The sequence below is a fragment of the Rhincodon typus genome, chromosome 9 (assembly GCF_021869965.1).
Source record: "Rhincodon typus isolate 14 chromosome 9, sRhiTyp1.1, whole genome shotgun sequence".
Taxonomy (NCBI): domain Eukaryota; kingdom Metazoa; phylum Chordata; class Chondrichthyes; order Orectolobiformes; family Rhincodontidae; genus Rhincodon; species Rhincodon typus.
Window position 1 is genome coordinate 62,487,797 of NC_063340.1, and position 11,295 is coordinate 62,499,091.

Here is an 11,295-nt window from a genome sequence, read left to right on the forward strand (position 1 = left end):
CCCCTCTCTCTCTATTTATTTCAGAACCCCCTTCCCCTCCCCCATTTCTGAAGAAGGGTCTAGGCCCGAAACGTCAGCCTTCCTGCTCCTCTGATGCTGCTTGGCCTGCTATGTTCATCCAGCTCTACACCTTGTTATCTCAGATTCTCCAGCATCTGCAGTTCCTACTATCACTGTTCAGGAAGAACTGTTTTTTCCAATAGTAAACTTTACTCATAAAATTTGAAATGGTTCATTTCATAACAGTTCAAATGTGACACTACATAAAGTGTAAGGCTGTTTCTTTCAATTCAGTCTGACTCTGAGGTGCCTGACTTAAAATTAGAAGTTATATTTACAACATTCATTTCATGGCATATACAGCCAGGGGGTTTTACAAGGTTTCCACAGTATCCTATGGTGGGAGGGCTTTTGATCCCATTGAGCTTTTGCAGCGGCTGCCTCAAGAGTTAGTATGTTCCTGACCACATAATCCTGGACGTCAGAACGTGCCAGTCTATAATACTTATTTTTTAAACTGGAGGAACTAAAAATGAAAATATCCCCTATTATTGCAGGTATTCGGCTTAACTTGGACGGACAAGTGATAGTCATGATATTGCCCTACTTCATGTTGGGAAAATCAGCCTACGTTATAATTGGGAAGTTTCACTATTTTTCAACAAAGGGGCCAAAATTTTGAACTGTAGCACAATCTCTAAAAGTCTGCAATGGATTTGGATTTTAAGCTGATTTTGCAAAGTGATAAAGAATGCATGGTGATCCATGTACAGGGTCTTCACTTTTCAGGTCTTGTGAGACTGTTCCATGGCTTTAAGGATATGAATGTTTCTTAATGTTAAAATAAAGCAAACATTGAAGGGATATCTGCCATAATTTACACATAAGTTAGTGAATTTGTGTTTTAAATTGGTCTCCTAGAGTGCTGGATAGTAGAGTGGTTTTTATTACATTATATTCTCATCTGTGCGACCCAATCTTGAGTCCAGGCCAAGCTGATGAGAGAAATAGTTTTCAGCACTTTGCCAAGGCAGGCTCAACACAGCCAACCCCGACCCCAGCTGGTAACATTTCACAATTTCTCAATGTGTAACATTTTCTCAATATCGTTCAACCAGCTGTTTGAAAAGAAGGTATCTCTGGTGATTATTAAGGATTGGGCTGTTTAATTATAATGCAAGGTTTCTGAGTCAATGGACTAATGGCTAATTGTGATTGAGGTTATAATGGTGTATTGCAATTTTTTTGATCTGTCACTTTGGCGCATGATTTTTACATTGTCTTCATGCTGATCTCCAATTTGGGAACCAATATCTTCTTGTCCCTGTGCCTGCAGAATAATACCAGTGCAAACTTATTCTTCTGGCAAATGGTGCTGTGATGTAAATGATGTTCCAGTGTCATTGTCTCCCACAATGTGGAATTAGTATGTAGAGTTAATAGAGCGAATCTGACATTCTGGTACATAATCTAAACATAGTCTTCAGAATACTAATGTCAGTTTTGGAATTGGATTTGAATTTGCACCTGAGTTGCAGACAACAGTCATAACAGCTGGGCCAAGCAGTCTCAACATGAGCAAGAAATCTAACCAAAAAACTATCAATTTTGCAAATCCTGGACTGCTTTTGGGTTCCATTAAAATAAAATGATGTAATTCCAGGTCCTGTGAAGCTAACAGGAAAAGGGTTATTATGTGCATTGATGTGGAAACAAGCTGTAGCTCACTGGCAACAAGAGCCCTGTATTTACTCAAATGTTCTGCCAAATTCCCCCTGTAACTCCAGTGGGAGTCTGGTGGAAACGTCCAGTAAAATCCAACGACCCTGTAACGCCTGGTTCACGCTCACTCTCAGACAGCCTGGTTGGCTGCCCCATAGAAGTGCAAAGGCACCAAGTGGGAGGAGCTGAAGAAGAGACTCTGTACAAATTCACAGATTCAAGGTCACACTGAAAGACATTAGTGGGCTCACCAATAGTGCTAGCAAAAGGGAGACAAGTTGAATAATAGGCCACTTAGAAGTTTGGCCCCTTAAACTTCCAACAGGTACCAGATATTTTCTACTGCAAGAAGGAGGTGATATGTTGTATGTGTACCTTATCTTTAAACAGATTCACCCGTAAGTATGTCTTGGATTGTGTGTATATAATGTTAAGACTCTGCCTGTCCATAATAAGCTGCACACACAACAATCAGTTTGCTTGCTGTAATTCCTGTTTTATAACTTGTAATGTGTTTTACTGTTTAAGATAAACGAACCCATGGATTTAATCAGTTCCTGATGAACAATTGATTATTAGACTGTTGTCAGGAACAAGACATGGTGAAAAGCAATGGGAAACATCATATTAATGAGGACTATGGTGTTTGAACAGTCAGCAAGTAACTTAATCCACAGGTGAAACACATGGGTTGATAGTCTTAAATCACTTTGAAAAAACATTTCCCTACCTTGGGTCAACTTTTTCCTTCCCTTGTCCAGTCCCTTCCCGCTTATATCTGCAATTCCTCTGACACTTTAAATCAGTTTCAGAATTTCCAGCTTGCAGGCTCCAGCCACTTCCTCTTTACCATGGACATGCAAGCCCTTTATACGTCCATCCCCCACCAGAATGGTCTCAGGGCTTTCCATTTAGAGTCATAGAGATGTATAGCATGGAAACAGACCCTGCAGTCCAATTTGTCCATGCCGACCAGGTATCCTAATTTAATTTAGTTCCATTGGCCAGCATTTGACCAATATCCCTCTAAACCATTCCTATTCATACACCCATCCAGATGCCATTTAAATGTTATAATTGTACCAGCCTCCACCAATTCTTCTGACAGCTCATTCCATATACACACACACACACTCTGCGTGAATACGTTGTCCCCTAGGTCCCTGTTAAATCTTTCCCCTTTCACCTTAAACCTATGTCATCCAGTTTTAGACTCATCTACCTTGGGATAAATCCTTGGCTGTTCACCCTGAACCCCTCATGATTTTATAAACTTCTACAAGGACACTCCTCAGCCTCTGATACTCCAGGGAAAATAGCCCCAGCCTATTCAGCCTCAAACCCTCCAACCCTGGCAACATCCTTGTAAATCTTTTCTGAATTGTTTCAAGTTTCAGTACACATTTCCAACAGCAAGGAGTCCAGAATTGAATGCAGTATTCCAAAAGCGGTCTAACCAAAGTCATGTACAGCCGCAACATGACCTCCCAACTCCTATACTCAATGCACTGACCAACAAAGGCAAGTGTACCGTACTCTTTCTTCACTACCCAACCTACCTGTGACTCCACTTTCAAGAAACTATGAACCTGCACCCCAAGGTCTCGTTGTTCAGCAACACTCCCCAGGACCTTATCATTAAGTGTATAAGTCCTGCCCTGATTTGCCTTTCCAAAATGTAGCACCTCACATTTATCTAAATTAAACTCCACCTGCCACTCCTCGGCCCTTTGGCCGATCTGATCAAGGTCCTGTTGTACTCTGATGCAAGACAACAAGGTGCAGGGCTGGATGAACACAGCAGGCCAAGCAGCATCATAGGAGCTGAAAGGCTGACGTTTCGGGCCTAGTACTCTGATGCAACCTTCTTTGCTGTCCACTACACCACCTATTTTGGTATCATCTGCGAACTTACTAACCAATCCTCCTATATTCATATCCAAATCATTTATATAAATAACAAACGCAGTGGATCCAGCACCGATCCTTGCAGCACACCACTGTTCAAAGGCCTCCAGTCCGAAAACCATCCCTGCACCATCACCCTCTTGAACCAATTTTGCATCCAAACAGCTAGCTCTCCCTGTATTCCATGTGATCTAACCTTGCTAACCAGTCTACCATGCAGAACCTTGTCAAACACCTTACTGAAGTCCATATAGATAACATCCACCTTCATCAATCCTGGAAAAAAATGGCCTGAACCATCCCCATCCACCACCAGTCTCTTCTGCTTGGCCAAGTTCGTCCCCACCCTAAACAACTTCTCTTTTAACTCCTCTCACTTTCTTCAGGTCAGCGGGGTGGCCATAGGTACCCATGTGGGCCCCAGTTATGTGTGTCTCTTTGTGGGGCATGTGGAACATTCCTTGTTCCGATCCTATTCCGGCCCCCACCCACAACTCTTTTTCCAGTACATCGATGATATCATTGGTGCTGTTACCCTCTCTCATCCAGAATTAGAAAAGTTTATCAATTTTCCTTCCAATTTCCACCTCACTCTCACCTTCACCTGGTCTGTCTCCTCCCTTCCCTTCCTTCATATTTCTTGTTCCATTTCTGGGGATAGGCTGGCCACCAACATCCACTACAAACCCACCGACTTGTACAGTTTCCTTGACTAAACATGCACACACCTTGCTTCCTGTAAAGACTTTATGCCATTCTTTCAGTTCCCCTGTCTCCATCTCATCTTTTTTGATGATCCCAATTATGAAAAGGGGTCCTCCGAAATGTCCATCTTCTTCCTCAATCGAGGATTCCACAGCACTGCAGTTGACAGGGCCTTCAGTCAGGTCTGACCCATCTCCTGCACTTCAGCCCTCACACCTTGTCCTCCCTCCTACAACAGCAATAGGGACACCTTGTCCTCACCTGCCATTCCACCAGCACCCACATCCAGAGAACCGTTAGCCACCATATCTGTTACCTCCAGCAGGATGCCACCATCAGACACATATTCCCCTCCCCTCCCTTGCCAGCCTTCCAAAGGACCGTTCCTACTGGTCCATTCATCCTTCACTCCCACATGTCCTCACAGCCCTATGGCACCTTCCCCTGCAACTGCAGAAGGTGTAACACCTGCCAGTTTACTTCCTCCCTCCTCAATATCCAAGGGCCCAAAGATACCTTCCAGGTGAAGCAGTGTTTTACCTGCACTTCACTCAATCTAGTCCACTGCTTGATGTTGACATTTCTCTGTATTACAAACCAGCCTCCAGCCAACTAGCTGAACCCTGGCAATCCAGTGTACTGTGACTTCCCACTGGTCACATTCCATGAAATCAGTCCAATAGCAGACACGACAGAAACTAGCAGATGCTCGCGGAACTACTTGTGGAGTGTAATATGGAAGAAGAATGGAACTCTTCACCTGCTTCTGAATTAGTTGAGCTCAAATCTCAGCTCTCTGCTGTGGAGAGATAAAATAAATTTCAAGAGGAAAAGGCTGAACAACTGGCTCAAGTTAAATTCAAACTGGAGATTAAAAATGTCTTTCGGGATTACTTCACAAGAGAAATGAAGAAATGAAAGAAAACGGAAAAAAGCAGGATAAACTACAAGCTCTGTACATTCGCTCCAGTGAAAATATTATCCATCTGCAGGAAGATCTAGACCAACACACATACAAAACGGACTAAAGTTAGCAGGAGAGCGACAGAAATATCGACTTAATCTTAAACCAAAACTGGGGAAAATGCAAGTCTGCAAAAATAGCTATAGATGCACAGCACACATGAGGAGCTGGGAAACATTCACGAAACTGTCATTTCAGAAATAATTGCCAGAAATAATTCTCCAGTGAAAGAAATCATGCAAAACATAAAGGAAATCAAAAAAACCACTGAATCAACAAGAAAAAGAAGTTTAGGCTTCAAAGAAAACATGAAGAAAAAATAAGTTGAACAGGTTGAACAGTTTGTGGAGCAAGTTATAAAGGAAAAATTTTACTGGATCAACAGAAGGCTAAAACTCCGATATAATTAGAAAAATTTAGGACATAAAACCAGAAACATCAAAATGTGCTGGATGGACATAAAGGACTAAACAATCAATGTCACGAAGATTCGAACCATTTCAAGACAAAGTCCCATCTCAAGATCTAAAGATATCAACAATGTAACCAGACATTGTTGAGACTCATAAGCTCACTTGTTAATGGAAACAGTTAAACTTTAAGAAAGGACAAAGTTGTATGTGTACTTGGTCTTTAAGAGAGTTCGTTTTTAAGGACTTCATGTGTTGAGTGTATACAATTTTTGACTCACCTAACAGTTAGCCAGCTATGGGTTTGCAAGGAGCAAACACAGTAGAGTCATAGATTCATAGAGCTGTACAGCATGGAAACAGACCCTTTCAATCCAACTCATCTTATGCCAACCAGATATCCTAAATTAATCTAGTCCCATTTGCCAGCATTTGGCGCATATCTCTCTAAACCCTTCCTATTCATGTACCCATCCAGATGCCTTTTAAATGTTGTAATTGTACCAGCCTCCACTACTTATTCTGGCAGCTCATTCCATACACAGACCACCCTCTGTGTGAAAAAGTTGCCCCTAAGTCCCTTTTAAATCTTTACCCTCTCACTGTAAACCTATGTCCTCTAGTTTTGGATTCCGCTACTCTAGGGAAAAGACCTTGGCTATTCACACTACCTATGCCAGCCATGATTTTATAAACTTCTACAAAGTCACCCCTCAGTCTCTGACACTCCAGGGAAAATAGCCCCAGCCTAGTCAACCTCTCCCTATAGCTCAAACCCTCCAACACTGGCAACATCGTTGTAAATCTTTTCTGAACCCTTTCAAGTTTCACAACATCCTTCCTACAGCAGGGAGACCAGAATTGAATGCAGTATTCTAAAAGTGGCCTAACCAATGTCCTGTACAGCCGCAACATAACCTCCCAACTACTATACTCAATGCACTGACCAATAAAGGCAAGCATACCAAATGCCTCCTTCACTATCCTATCTACCTGCGATGCCACTTTCAAGAAACTATGAACCTGCACTCCAAGGTTTCTTCGTTCAACAACATTCCCCAGGACATGACCATTAAGTATTTAAGTCTTGCCCTGATTTGCCTTTCTAAAATGTAGCACCTCACAATTATCTAAATTAAACTCCAACTGCTGCTCCTTGGCCCATTGGCCCAGCTGATCAAGATCCAGTTGTACTCTGAGGTAATCTTCTTTGCAATTTTGGTGTCATCTGCTAACTTACTAACCATTCCTCCTATGTTCAAATCCAAATCATTTACATAAATGACAAAATGCAGTGGACCCCGCACCGATCCTTGTGGCACACTGCTGGTCACAGGCCTCCGGTCTGAAAAGTAACCCTCCACCACCCCCCTGTAATCAGTTGTTCAGGTTTGATATCTATTCCATAACTCATAACGTGTTTACTGCTCTAAATAAACGAACCAATGATTTGATCATGAGTGATTGATTATTAGGCCACTATCATTAATATATCAGATACTGAAAGAAGACACAGGCATCTCCAGGTCCTATGCAAATGAGTTATCCCAAAACTGAGCCTGCGAACTGCAGCGATGCTGGTGAGGAAAGTGATTTTGTCAAATCTGCCAGATGCAAGGCTGACTGATATTTTGGGGCAGGAATGATCCGAGAAACACAAGCACACAAAAGTCACATGACACCAGATTTATAGTCCAACAGAGGGGCTTATTTGAAGTCACAAGCTTTCGGAGCATAGCCCCTTCTTCAGGTGAATTGTGAAAAGCATACAGTAACAGAATTTATAGGCAGAGAGATCAACGGGCAGAGAGATCAAAAGATCATACACATGATGTGAGTGGAGTATCGATAGGCTGGATAATAATTCTCTGCAGGTGATCAATATTGTCAGATGGTATGAGTAAAGTGTCAACAGCTGAATAGCAAGTGAAGGGATGACCGATAATTCAGTTAATTGAAGCATAGAGATAATTACAAAACATTAAAAATAAGGTGGTGCTGGAGTCAAACCAAATGGTTGAAGTAACATCTTAGGTATAAGAGTCGCATGCCGAGGGTCGAACCTAAGTAACAAGTAATCCAAGACTGTACAAATTAATTAAGGTAGGGAGATCATAACAAGTCACCAAGGTGATAGTGTTAAAACAGGACAGTAAAGAAGATTTTACAAATACATAATAGTGTAGTGAGGTTACATATAGCAAGACGAATGCAAGATCATGGTCGAGGCCGTCTACATGAGAGGAAACAAAGAGTAGGAATTAATGGGTCCTTTTCAAATTGACAGACAGTAACTAGTGGGGTGCAACAGGGATCAGTGCTGGGACCCCAGCTATTCACAATATATATTAACGATTTGGATGAGGGAACAAAATGTTACATGTTCAAGTTTGCAGATGATACCAAGTTGGGTGGGAGGGTGAACTGTGATGAGGATGCAGAGATCCTTCAGCATGATCTCGACAGGTTGGGTGAGTGGGCAAATCAATGGCAGATGCAGTAGAATTTGGATAAATGTGAGGTTATTCACTACGGAAGCAAAAACAAGAAGGCAGATTACTACCTGAATGGCTGTAAGTTGAGAGAAGGGAGTGTGCAGTGGGACCTGGGTGTCCTTGTGTACCAGTTGCTGAGGGTAAGCATGCAGGTGCAGCAGGTGGTAAAGAAGGCAAATGGTATGTTGGCCTTCATTGTGAGAGGTTTCATGTACAGGAGCAGGGATGTGTTGTTGCTGTTATCTAGAGCCTGTGGAATCCATTACCACAGGAAGTAGTTGATGCCAAAACATTGAATGTATTCAAGAGGCAGCTAGATATAGCACTTGGGGTGAATGGGATCAAAGGTTATGGGGAGAAAGCAGGATTAGGCTATTGAGTTGGACAATCAGCTGTGATCATGATAAATAGCGGAGCAGTCTCGAAGGACCGAATGGCCTCCTCCTGCTCCTATCTTCTATCATAATCCTATCTGAGTTTGGAGCTTGGCTATTAGTTTCTGCTCAGCGATTCTGCGTTGTTGTTTCTCGAAGGCCGCCTTGGAGGATGCTTACTCGAAGATCAGTGGCTAAATGTACTTGACTGCTGAAGTTCCAAACATGTTAAAGAAGCCATCCCCTATGGACAAGCCTTGCATATACACAGGATCTGCACAGATGAGGAGGAACGTGACAGACACCTTAAGATGCAGAAAGACACCCTCATAAGAATGGTATACAATGCTCAACTCATCGATTGCCGGTTCTGACATGCCACAGCCAAAAACTGCAACAACCCCCTCAAAAGACAGACACAGGACATGGCCAGTACGGTACCCTTCATTGTCCTGTACTTCCCTGTAGCGGAGAGACTATGACATGTTCTTCGCAGCCTTCAACATGTCATTGATGATGGCGAACATCTCACCAAGATCATCCCCACGCCCCCACTTTGTGTCTTCAAACCAACACCAAACCTTAAACAGACCATCGTTTGCAGCAGGATCTTACCATTAAGTGTATAACGCCTGCTCAGCCTTCAGGACAATATCAACCACAATATTACACAAACCTGCCATGGCAACCTCTACATGACATGTCAGATCATGTCAGATACTGTTACACGTCAGAACACCACCCACCATGTGATATTCATGTGACTTGGCCAATATTGTCTACCTTATACACTGCAGGCAAGGATGTCCCGAGGCATGGTATATTGGCAAGACCATACAGACACTACGGCAATAGATGAATGGACACCGTGCAACAATTGCCAGACAGGAAACTCCCTCCCATTTGGGTAACACTTCAGCGGTCAAGGAAATTCAGCCTCCGATATACAACAAGATATACAACAATGCAGATTTGTCAAGCAAAAACTGATAGCCAAGTTCCGTACCCAAGAATTCGGCCTCAACCACAATCTTAGGTTCATGTCGCTCTACATGTAACGCCACCATACTGTTCTGTATTTGTAAAATCTTCCTTACTGTTCTGTTTGAACACCATCACCATGATAGCTTGTTATGATCTCCCTACCTTAATTAGTTTGTACAGTTTTGGATTACTTGTTACTTAGGTTAGACCCTCGGCATGCGACTCTTATACCGATCGTGTTATTCCAGCCGTTTTGTTTGTCTCCGGCACCACCTTATTTTTAACATTTTGTAATTATCTCTGTCTCAATTAAATGGATTATATGTCATCCCCCTCAGTTACCATTCAGCTGTTGACACTTTACTCACACCTTCTGACAATTTTGATCACCTGCAAGACTTGTTATCCAGCCTATTGACACCACACACACCATGTGTATGATCTTTTGATCTCTCTGCCCATTGATCTCTCTGCCTATAAATTTCTGTGCTTTTCTTCACTTCACCTGACGAAGGCGCAGTAGCCCAAAAGCTTGTGAGTTCAAATAAACCTGTTGGGCTATAACCTGGTGCCATGTGACTCCTAACCTTGCCCACCCCAGTGCAACACTGGCACCTCCATGTCATCGCAAACACTCAAGCAAAGTTTCAGGTGTGGATTCTGGTGTTCTTACACTGTAACACACATTTGTGTGGTGTTTGACTGCATAGGGGTCATTTTCAGTTCAGGACCCTTCTTCAGAAATGGGGAGGGGGAAGGGGAGGGGCCTGGGGAAGGTAGGTGGGATGGTGATAGGTGAGTGCAGGTAGGCAGTGGTCAGGATTGGTCAGTGAGGTGGGAGTGGCGGATAGGTGGGAGAGAGGACGGACAGGTTATGTCAAGTCAAGGTGGCGGGGATGAGAGGGAGGGTTGGTCATGGGATGAGGCTGGAGATGGGGAGATTTTGAAACTGGTGAATTCAATGTTTAGACCGTCAGGCTGTGGGCTCCCGAGGTGGAATATGAGGTGCTGCTCCTCCAGGTTGTGGGTGGCGTCACTGTGACACTGGAGGAGGCCCAGGATGGACATGTCACCCAGGGAGTGGGAGGGGGCATTAAAATGTTTCGTAACTGGAAGATGTTGTTTTTTGTAGTGAACAGACTGCAGATGCTCTACAAAATGGTCTCCGAGTATCCACTTGGTCTCACTGACATAGAGGAGGCCTCATCGGGAGCAGCGGATACAGTAGACCAAGTTGACGGATGTGCAGGTGAACCCCTGTCTGATGTGGAAGGTTTGTTTTTTGCCTTGAACGGAGGTGAGAGGGGAGGTGTAGGGGCAGGACCCGAAACGTCAGCTTTCCTGTTCCTCTAATGCTGCCTGGCCTGCTGTGTTCCTCCAGCTCCACACTGTGTTATCTCAGACTCCAGCATTGGCAGTTCTTACTATCTCAGTCGTTTTTAGTTCCTTGGCTTTGGACAGTAACCTGTGTGAGTGGAGCACCCACCACTCAGTTTTCATTCCACTGATTTCAATAGAACAAAAATCTGGCAGCTTTTGCAATGGGCAGCTGATTTACTTCTCCATTCTATTGCCAGGATTTGAAAATGACCCCTATAGGATCAGGAGACAACAAGGTGCAGAGCTGGATGAACACAGCAGGCCAAGCAGCATCATAGGAGCAGCTGCTCCTATGATGCTGCTTGAAGCCTTTCTGCTCCTATGATACTGCTTGGAGCCTTTCTGCTCCTGTG